An 11536-nucleotide genomic window follows, 5' to 3' on the forward strand; every position below is an offset into this window, starting at 1 on the left:
ATTAGGCATACTTTCAAACAGCAATATAATTGCGGCAACTGCAGTTCCGATAACTAGAACGACAAACGGAAGCATGACATCTTGAATTTCCATAGGCCTGAATAGAGGTATATCATCTTTCAATTCCTTTTTATGATTCTTCCTGATTCTTTGCGTTATGCCGCACTCATGGAACCTAGTGATACTAAATAAACAATTTAAAATTTCAGAAGTATAGTTACATAATTTAAATATACTTACTAATGATTGAAATATCTTGTAAATGGATCATTTTTTCTCAAAGCGATACTTTCATGTCTCAGATTCATAGTATGAACAATTGCTGTTTTGCAAAGGATTTTATAATACATTTTATCCAATATTGTCGAGCTAACAAAAAAAGCCACTTTCTCATTGCATACCTAATGTAAAATAAAACATTTTTTTATTACATAGGTATAAAACTATAACTTATGAGGTATGAAACTTGTGTTTTGGTTGCCTCACACTATTAGTACGTGTATAGTATGCATCTTTTTTCTCGTATTCGACCTGTTCTAATCTCATTTTTGATATTGTCATGTAAATGTCAGGTATCATAATAATAAATTGGCAAAAAACGGTAACATTAAATATAAATTTGCTTCTTTCTAACCTAACAAGCTCTAAGTTGATGTTTACGAGTGTGTAAAATAATCTTTGAATTTAATATTGATTGTGTATATTGTATAAAAATCTCGATAATAACCAATCCAATACTTTTATTTTAAGAAATTTCCTTAAGACAACATTAAAAAAAAGTATTGAAAACTTTTTTCACACTCTAAACCTCAAAAAAACTTAACGGAGTCTTTTTATTTCAATAAACTATCCAAATTACTAGTGAAAGAGGGGCCAGTTTCGTACATTACAGTTTTCTACTATTTAAGTATATGTATCTATACGCACTATATACGTCTTATGCCTATAAAGTACAGAAATGTATGGTGCGTGGAACTAGTTTGTGCAGAATTGACTCCCTCTCCTTAACTTTCTTGACATGTAAACAATATTTTTAGAACGAAGTTCTTTATGTCGCGTTACTCGGGGGGCTGGAATTTTAAAACCGACAGATTTTTTTTTTTGAATCAGAAATCTCTTCCTCTCCAGTTTCCCCCCTTACCCCGTCCCCCTCACCAACTGTTCTCTACACACTTCCCCTCTCCTCACTATATATGTATATCTGTCAACCGTGCCGTGTTACTCTTCTGCACACCTTTACCCACCATTTCCCCTCACACTCCCAAGCAATTAATTTTTTAACAAATTTTAATTTTATTTCCCCACAGTAATTTTTCTTTGACTTTCAATTTTTTTTTCTTTTACAATTCTAAAAAAAAAAAAAAAAAAAAAAAAAAAAAAAAAAAAAAAAAGACATTTTATAAAGAGATTTGAACCCTCGACCTCCAACTGAGTCCTGTACCTTATCCACTCTGCTACGAGTGCTGCCGACTATAGGAATTCGGTTTCTTGTACTTATCGTGTGGTTCGTACCTATAACATTCCATTTTTAAATGTATTCACTGATAATACATTCAATTATGAATTTGTTTTATAAATTGTGTATTTGTTTTCTAAATAATACATCTATAAAAAAAAAAAAAAAAAAAAAAAAAAAAAAAAAAAAAAAAAAAAAAAAAAAAATTTTAATTAGCATAAATGTGGTTATGTAGATTAAATATAATAAGGCGCGTTATTACGCATTAAATATTTGTATTTTATGCATTTGATGCATAAAATACTGACCGATTTTCATTAAACCTGAGGTTTTTTTGGCATTACAGTAATGCTAATAATTACTGTTATAAATGAAAAAAAGCAATGAAATTAAAAATGAAAAAAAAAGAAACGAAATATGAAAAAATGAAATATGAAAAAAATAATAATGAAATTAAATGAAATTTGAACAAATAAAACAATATATTAAAAAATAATGACATGAAATATGAAAAAAGAAATGAAATGAAGGAAATACAAAAGAATGAATATAAATAGAAAAATATAAAAAAAAGAAATAAAGGAAATACAAAAGAATGAAAAAAAAAAATAATGAAATTAAATACGAAAAAAAAGAATGATATATGAAAAAAAGGGAATAAAAAAAAAGATTATATATGAAAATAAGAAAGAAATTAAATAAAGGAAATACAAAAAAATGAAAAAAATGTAATAAAATGAAATATGAAAAAAAATAAAACAAGAAATGAAAAAAAAATAAATAAAACAAGAAATAAAGAAGAAAAAAAAAAAAAACAACAAACCAGGGGGGATGAATGGGTCATGGGACCCACGGTAAGAACAAAGTTCATCAAACATGAGATGAGCATAAAGACACTATTTCTCATGTAACAAGGGGGTTGCCAGACCTATAGAAAGAATAAAGGTCTATAAAAATTAGTACTGCATTCATGTAGTTCACTAAAACAAAAACTTAAAAAACAAAAAAAAAATTGAGTTCAGTACTCACGATGGTTGAACTTCGTGAGTACTGTATTTATGCACGACGTTCTCACGAAGTTCAACCATCGTGAGTACTGAACTATTTTTTTATTTTTATTTTTTATTCGTTTTTCAAGTTTTTGTTTAGTGAACTACATGAATGCAGTACTAACGTTTATAGAGCTTCGTTCTTTCTACGGGTCTGGTGACCCCCTTGTTACCTGAGAAATTGTGCTTTACACTCATGTCATGTTTAAAGAACTTCGTTCTTACCGTGGGTCCCATGACCCATTCATCCCCCCTGGTTTTTACAGAAAGTACTATATTAAGTAAGACTATCTATAAATGCTAAAGTTATAAAAACGATCTTTATGATCAGTGTGGTTCAAATAATCGTATCTTTTCATGTTTATCACAAAAAAAGTAAAATAAAAATTACCTATCACACGATTTTATATCTCAAAAAATCTATGAAGCTTGCTACGTGGTAATTTTATTGTAGCAGAAATATTCATCTCAGTTAGCTATGCTTTTTATCATCAAGCTGACTGTTGACAAATAAAAGAATATTGACGTCATCTTATTCAGTCTGTGGAAAGAATTACCACAGCTTTACAAAAAAAGTACAGTTAGTTGCGATGAAATTTGAACAGTATTAAAAAAGACTCTTTTTTCATTCGTCTTAGTTAAAATCTTCTCTTCTATCTATGTCCAGGTATAACATATGACTGTTTTTAGCTAACTTGGTAATAAACCTCTCAATTAATTACCCATTGATTTGCGAATGTAGCTTAAGATGATTAAAAGAAAGCAAGAGTTCAAAATTACACTCAAATTTATTTTGTCAGTAAAAAAAACAGTTTTTGTATTATAGTTTTGGAACGAAAAATTTAATTACAGATCATTAACATCATAAAGCAAACCTTAAAAAAGTTAAAACAAAGTTTGTAAAGCAAGGGAATACACTACAAACACCATTAATGTTTGTAACTGAAACATAATGTTTACATGAAGATTTAGTTAAGATGATTAAGAAATAATACACACCAATGGGCGTTTCAAATATTTGGTCCTAATTTCATAAAGTTGTCTAATTCGCTTTTTAAGCAAATTCTAAAATAATATATTTACAGCTAGTAAGACTCATCAGCCACTTGTGACCGTTTACACTTTATACTGTGCACTAAAGCATTTCGAACCGAAGCAGTTTTTGAGGAAAGCTTACCGACATTTTTATAACTAACAATTAATATTTTCAAGATATTTGACAAGTTTTCTTTCCATAAGTTCTTTAAAAAAGATATTTAAAGGTCCTTGTCAAGATAACTCTTTTTTATTCAGACGCAAAAAAAATTTCTTTTTTTTAAATTAATAGTTTTATTAGGAATCTAAAGACTTATTTTAATTTTTTTCGAGTTTGGATTTTAACACTAATACAAGTTCTTTTAGCACTCTGACACTGTGCTAGAAAAATGAATATAAAATGCTTAATATGTCGAAATCTCCGTAAAATTTTATATTTATAATCACCACTTTTTGGGTGAAATTTGTTTTCTGATTTCATCATTAGGATAAATAATCCTTGATTTATCATACATACTTTTTACTTAAAAATAATCAACTTTAGATCTTGGAGTTCAGATTACATGGTTCAAAGAATTTCTGAAAGTTGACCTTTTTCAAATGTCGTTTTAATACCAAATTATTAATAAATCGTATGATTTTATGAAACTAATAATAAATAACACAAAAATAAGTATTTCAATCATATCCTAGCTTTATATCGGATGGAAAAAATACTAAAGTACCAGAAATAGTCTTCGTGCCAAATAAATAGTATTAATAATCAAAACTACTTTACGAAATGAAAGTTACCCAATTTTACCAGCTTTATGCAGACAAGCAATTTTACTATTTTGCACGCTCTAAGGCTTGTGGCAAACTTTTATTAATACAGTTACGATTCAATTTCATCTGATATAGTCTGAAATTTAACAAAATTGCCGAGAGAATATAACTAGAATTATTTCTTCTGTTATGTTCCAAGACTTTTTTTTATGCACAAAAGCCTAAGCCCTTCCTACTTTCAAGGCATCCTAATAGTTAATATCTCGATTAATATAACTTACTTTAATAATAGTTTATTGAAAATTTTTTATTAATTACCTGCTGGAAGCCTTCCTCTGATGTTTCCGGTAGTTCATCCACATTTTTTAATAACGATCTCATCCGTCGAATTATATCATCGTTTGAATGCTATTAAAATATAGGAAAACCGTTATCTCAAAATTCAATACGCCCAAAATTAAACGGCTTTAATTTACCAGTAAAAATTCATGATAAGCTGTGTTTTTCAATACGATTAACTTATATGAGCCGTCCTTAATGAATCCGTTTAAATCCGTAAATGGCATGGTTGGTATTGAGATTGTTAAATAACTGGTGAGCGATCCGCAGTATACTACAGTGATTATGTATGCACATACAGACACTGATAAATGTGCCAAAATGTGAGATTTATACTTGGAACAAGCATCTATAAAATTTTCAAACAAAAATGAAATGCAGATTTTTTGTTACGACAATGATAGTAAGTATTAGATTTATGGCATTACCTGACAATCCTTGCTGACAAAACATACTCCAAACATGCATGACATTATCTAATAAAGCGAAGAATTTTGACTTTTGGCTGTTATCGTACGTACATCTTACAAAAGTTAATACTAATGCCATTATAAGTATGCCACAGCCTAGTACAATCCAAGAATATGAACTGAAAATCTAGTCATATACATTTAATACATACTCTATTTTATAATCAGAACTTATCGTTTCAAAAATAATAACATTGGTTCGATTAAATAATCCGATGGTACATTATGCTAGTCGAAAGAGGGGTAATGCAAGTAAATTTATGTTTTAAGCTCAGTAAAGTTAGCAATACCATATTTCGATGATTAATTTAAGTATGAAAATTGCTTTTCAATGATCGTGATGATAATGTTTCTTGAAATAGGCTATATACATTTCTTAGAACAAACAAATTATACAAAACCCAGGGAAGTTAATTAAGTGGGACACTCCCAAAGTAAGGTTTTTATAATTATATGTATGGAAAGAGAAATTGTGTTTAGGCCCTTTGTGAGTATCAATCGGAAAAAAATACAAAAAAACTAATTTCGGAGTCTTGACAGTGTTGTGTGAGTGTTCTAAGGAGGAGCCCCTGGGCCGTCTCTTTGTGGCATATAAAGTTTTCACGATTAATTTGTTTTGGCAAATAGTGTAAATAAAAAACGTGAAGTAATTGTGATGGGACTTGCTAGCAAGTTTCAGTCATCCTAATCTCAAACAGATCATGGCGCTACCTACTTTTGAAACTTTTAACCTCAAATCGACCTTAGCCCATAATACCCAAACGAATTTGTTATCAACTAATTCTGGCACTTCTTAGGGGACTATATATATATATATATATATATATATATATATATATATATATATATATATATATATATATAGTAGTGCTTTACGCATGGCTCCTTTAAAGGGCACTACTCTGGGCACTTAGCACTTTGGAGAAGGATGAGAAGAGGGATGAGAGGCCTCCCATCACTGAGAGGGAGGTAGGAGAAAGTTAGGCAATTATGCTGCGAGAAGGTTGCTTATATAAACCCTCCTCGAGGATCATTGCATGGTGAAAAAGCACATGTGAAAATCACATCAGAGGTACTTGCCCGAAAAAATCGCACTGGCTGGGAATCGAATCATGGTCTCCCGCGAGCTGATCCACGACCTAGCCGACTGAGCCACCGCACGCTCTACACACATATATATGTATATACTGTAAAAAATAATTTCATACTTAATAACGTGTTAAATTTCAAACATCCTATATTGAGTATGTCACCATCATACAATTACTTTTTACTTCTGACGAAAAAAAAAGTGAACATTTTAAAATCGCGCTTAATTTGTAAGTATAAATTATAAATATAGAATTATGGGTAACTCAAAGATGGTAACACTAAAAATTAGATACTTTTGATTTTGTAGCTATAATTTTACCCAGATTATCAATAAATCAGTTATTTTTTTAGAAAAAGAAGTATTGCCTCTCAATTTTACCATTTTAAGTAGATAATCGAGCTTACATTTTGCGACATCATAGTTTAGAGATTTACAAGAAAAATGGAAAGTGAGATGTCAGACAATTGAAGTGTAACCTGATTACCAATTTTTCTTTCTGTAAACTATGAGTAAGAGATGCAATTATTAAATTAAATGATTTAAATACTGTTCAGTAAAACAGCTATTTCTACAATTAATTCTTCAACGAAGCTATAGTGTCGACATAATGTAATCGATAACGTTGGTAACATCAAAATAAAAAATTATCTTAAAAAAAGAGTAATTGAATTGTTCTTATGAGCTTGAAGAAAAAATGGCTGAGACATAGATAAAGTAGTCCATTAAAAAAAAAAAATAAATAAACAATAGTTTTATAAATGTAAAATCATAAGATTATCGTATTTTCACAAAAAATATAATTCATTTGATACAATTTTAAATTATTTATTTACAATACAAGTTTAGAGTGACTCTCCACTTTATAGCAATTTGAAATAGCTCCGTCACCTGCATCAACAAATGACGATACGTACTGTCAAGAACACATAGCCTTATACTTACAGGACTACGAAATTTTATCTATTTTTATCCAGATTCATGTATATGTGACACATAAGACAACTTTTTTCGGTGTTAAGTACTGCTTTCAAACCAAAAAATACTTATTTGCTGCTCTATCGTAGAAAAAAAATTTCTCATATAAGAAGTGCATATTTTACATGAATTTAAATAACTATTTTTTTTATGTGATGGCGTTAATCTAGATAACTACACAAAGCGCATTACCTATAGTGCCCCGCAGCTTCCTCGTATGGACTTTATCTACAACTAGTAAGTAATTCTTAATATAATCAGTATTTGACTTATCTCACTTATTTTAAATGAACATAACAAAGGGGTCTTTATAAAAACTATGATATCTGTGTAAAAAGGTAAGGTAAGTCTGATGTGTTCAACTGACATTTTCGAAAAAATTTCTAAAGCTTTTATACGTAGCCTATGAATTTTATTTATTTTAACGACTCATCATCTCTATAATAAATCAAGTTTGTTTTGTTTTTTGGTGCAGCTTACTTTGTGTATGGCATTCACAATGTTATTATGTCTAGTACTCGTACTTTAACAAAATCAAACTAAGTAATATTGACTTTTGACTGGTACAAAAGCAAGCCTCAAGCCTAACATCAAATACATTAATGCCTTTTTACGTCATGAGCATATCAAAGCCTTAGGGGATTATTTTCATTCATTTAATGTGAAGTGTACATATAATACTAGTAAAAAGTTAAAATTACTTAGTTTAATTTTGTTAATGTACAAGTACAACAGTACAAGACAGTATAATACTACAAGTGTCATGTAAAAAGTATGGTTTACCAAGAGACAAAAAAAACTTGATCTCCAATAAATTTTAATTTTTATAACTTAGTAAAGCTAACGAGTTGTTAAAATAAATAAAATTTATTGCCTATGTCTAAAAACTTAGGAATTCTTTGAAAATATTATTTGAACACGTCAATACTGACCTTTTAACATACAAATTTTTTTCTATTAAAAAAGTAAGCTTTTTTGATAGTTTGTTACGACTCATGAAATCTAGAAGTGAATCTCTGAAAATTTATAAGCAAATTAATTATTTCGTTAATCTAAGATAAGTCTCTTTTTTAATTCTATGATTTAAAAAATAAAGGAACAAAATTTTCAAAAGAAATATTAAAAATTTAACGAGTTTAGCGTAAAAAACATATAAAGTTTTGTTGTTTATTTTTAAACAAAAATCCATTGAATGAAGTGACAATAGTAACAGCATTTGAAAAGTATCGTTAGATTCGTACTATTCAGTGACATTGATGGCATAAAAAAACAACTGTTCTACGATAAGAACTTTCGTGGTCACTATAGTCATTTTAGGGATTACATGGCTCGATAACTTACTACGCCTTAAGAAAAATGAACACCCAAGCTTTTATTCAACTAAAAACTGGCGTGCTAAGTTATAAAGCTTATTCAGAATCCAATTCTTATAGTATATACAAGAGTTACATCATTAGGGGGAAAAAATACTGCAACGATATTGCTAAGTATTTGACAAGATGGGGATTCCAGAGCCACCACTCTGTTCGTTATACATATAAATAGTAGCTATCACCCCAGCTACTATACTATAGTAATCTGCTGAATTGCTCTTCTCGCTCACACTTTATTTTAAATCCTTGGCAAAATCTACTTGTTTTAAAAAGTAAGTTATATATTGTTAATTGCTGGTAAAACATGTGCCAAATTTATTTTTATTAGTAATATTTTTTTTATGTCAACGTTCTCTCAAAAGGTACTTGTTTCCGTGCTACATACATATGTTTAAATAACAAATACATCTTTCTAGAAATAGCTTAGTTTGCACAATAAGTTAAAATAAAATAGTTAACATATCATACTTTTTTCAAAGTACGAAGAAAAATCGAGTGAACAGCAGTGTATGGACGTTCAGGTACGTCTAAAAATTTTCAATGCCGTTTTATGTGGCTGATGTAAAGAAAATTTTTTTTTTTATCATTTCTTATCTTATTATTTCATTGTTAATAAAAAACTAGAAGCTGTAAATAAAATTTTCGGTCCGAAAAAACACTACCTTACAACTATTTTTCACGCTAGTTCTCATTCAGTTGGGAGGAGTTATTCACTTCTATGAAAAGATGTTAGTTGTATACATATTAATATGAGTTTCATACCTGCAAGTATGCGTACCAAGGCACATATGTTTTTTCCGGCACACTAATGATCAGCATAGCTTTTGACACCTTGATAGGAATTGTCAAGTCAAACGAACATGTTCCCTCTGTACTCATTATTATTTCAGAAGCAGCAATGTCAATTGTCCCGTTCATTAATTGTCCAAGAATTCCCACCCACTTCTTTTCTTTGTCATCCCAAATTTGCACGGTAGTGACTGGTTTTTCGTGTTTTAATGATACGTTGATTGATAATGCTAGTTCTTCGACAAATTTAGCAAACAGATCTAACCTGATGTCATCTTTTAGTTGTTTCATAGAATTGGACTTACCATCCTTTTTTTCAATAAAAAATAAAATTCAAGTAAAAAATAAAAACTAATAAAAAAAATTTAAAAACTTACCTTTATGATAGCAACTTTAAGAGTGGTACCCATGAGGGTTTTCCATCTTGTATCAAAAATTGAATGTTTGCCCTTGATTAAACGAGTATTCGGACTCCACTCGAGATACTCATTTACTTGCACCCGATGAGTTTGTCTCATAAAGAGCCATTCTTTTATTTTTAGATCGTCACCACATTTTACTAACATATAAACTCCCAATTTCAAGTACAAAACTTCTGAAGGATTTTGGCAGGCATCTCGCATCTTTTGCGTCAATGAAGATATTAGCAATAGCCATACATGAGGTTCTATAATATTTTTTTCTCTCGCAAAATACATAAAATTTTGCAAATCATCTTCGGTATTCACCAATACCACAAAAAGTAATTTCGAAGAAATCTTGATTTTTGAATATTGTTCGGGTAAGTCTGGACCTTCAATGGCAATTGAATAGTGATGCACTTCCGAAAGGTGTTTCATGATTTTTACAACAAAAGTGGAAGCTATTTTCGTAAGGCAAAATTATTAGCTTGAAAAAATCTAATTTGAAAACCAATTTTTATATTACTTACATTCGAAGCCATTATGTACGAGTGCAACGCCATTAGATCCATAAAGTCCTTGTAAGTCTGTTATTAAATTTCCAATATTATCTGCATCACTTACTAAGTTATTGCCCACGACAAAAAAAGCAACTGAGAGTATCAGTATTAAATACGTTGATAACATCATTTTTAATTTAAAGTTGCATATATGAGAAAGAGCTTAAACATAAGATCCATACCACAGTAGTTTATGAACTAAGAGAATATACCGTACTAAGGAAGTTTCTTCGTACAAGCACCCACTACTGAATTCTATTGTGCTTACTCTAGATAATGTTTCTAACTAATAATCTATACAAGCATTATGTATATAACAGCTCACATCACTGTTCGTGTTGACTCATACCAATTACTTGTCTAAAATGAAAATGTAACACTCATGTTTTTTGATTAGGAAGAAGAGGCAACTAATTGTTACTTCAAGCAAAGGGGGTCACACTGTTCTGTAGTTAGGAATATTCGGTTTTTCTCTCTCAAAACCCCTAAAAAAACAAAAAAATGAAGTAGTCAATACTATTGATTACCATAAATTTACGCTACTAATGGAGCAATGGGTACGATCCAAATCGATTTTATTTCATGGCATAAACTATTATCTTTCAAAACAATTAAAATTTTTCTTGTACAATAAATAAAAAGATAAAAAGGTCATATTAATATCCTATACACCGTTCATGGGCTATAAGAACAAGTACGAAAAGCTGTTACGTAGTCATTAATGTGGAAATTGTAATTTTTAATCGCAAGTATGCAATCGCTAATTAAAATTATAAAGTAATATATTAAACAATGTTAATGTTATAAAGCGATTTGTTATTTTTTTACCTAAAAATCTTATAAATAGATTGAAAAGCTTGGCTAGCTATTGACTACGATGCCGAGGCTCTGAGGTATTGTTTCTCGGTAACATAATACATATTATATTATTTTTCAGAATTATGAGATTTTTATCTTTATGTTCGTGTATGGAAATTTCAATTTCATTTGAATAGAAACAATTTTCTTCAAATAATTTTAATGCGTTATCCAAATTAAAGTACCGATGACTCTTCCATTTGTCATTTAAGTATTGTAATAGCGTAATTGCTGTTAACCTTTATCTATATACATTATGCAGTTGATTTCCGGTTTCTACGGTCTATAAAGGTAGCTCATACATTTAGCGCTGTTGTAATTAAAGTTTTCTTGTTACACTTCATTTTTTTCGTTTATCAAATTGACACATGTC

At 29.5% G+C, this 11536-nt stretch overlaps 1 long non-coding RNA gene across 1 annotated transcript; it reads right to left on the minus strand.

Moving 5' to 3' along the window:
* Positions 1 to 246: 246 nt before the first annotated feature.
* On the minus strand, positions 247 to 4848 carry LOC149373529 (uncharacterized). The gene is made up of 3 exons (XR_016293386.1): positions 4782 to 4848; positions 4624 to 4713; positions 247 to 401 (listed from the first exon to the last, which is right to left on the minus strand). It is a non-coding gene; the product is annotated as an uncharacterized LOC149373529 (long non-coding RNA).
* Positions 4849 to 11536: the final 6688 nt, after the last annotated feature.

This window comes from Copidosoma floridanum, unplaced genomic scaffold (assembly GCF_036245765.1).
Source record: "Copidosoma floridanum isolate Cflo_tuat_1 unplaced genomic scaffold, Cflo_Japanese_pri ptg000030l, whole genome shotgun sequence".
NCBI lineage: Eukaryota > Metazoa > Arthropoda > Insecta > Hymenoptera > Encyrtidae > Copidosoma > Copidosoma floridanum.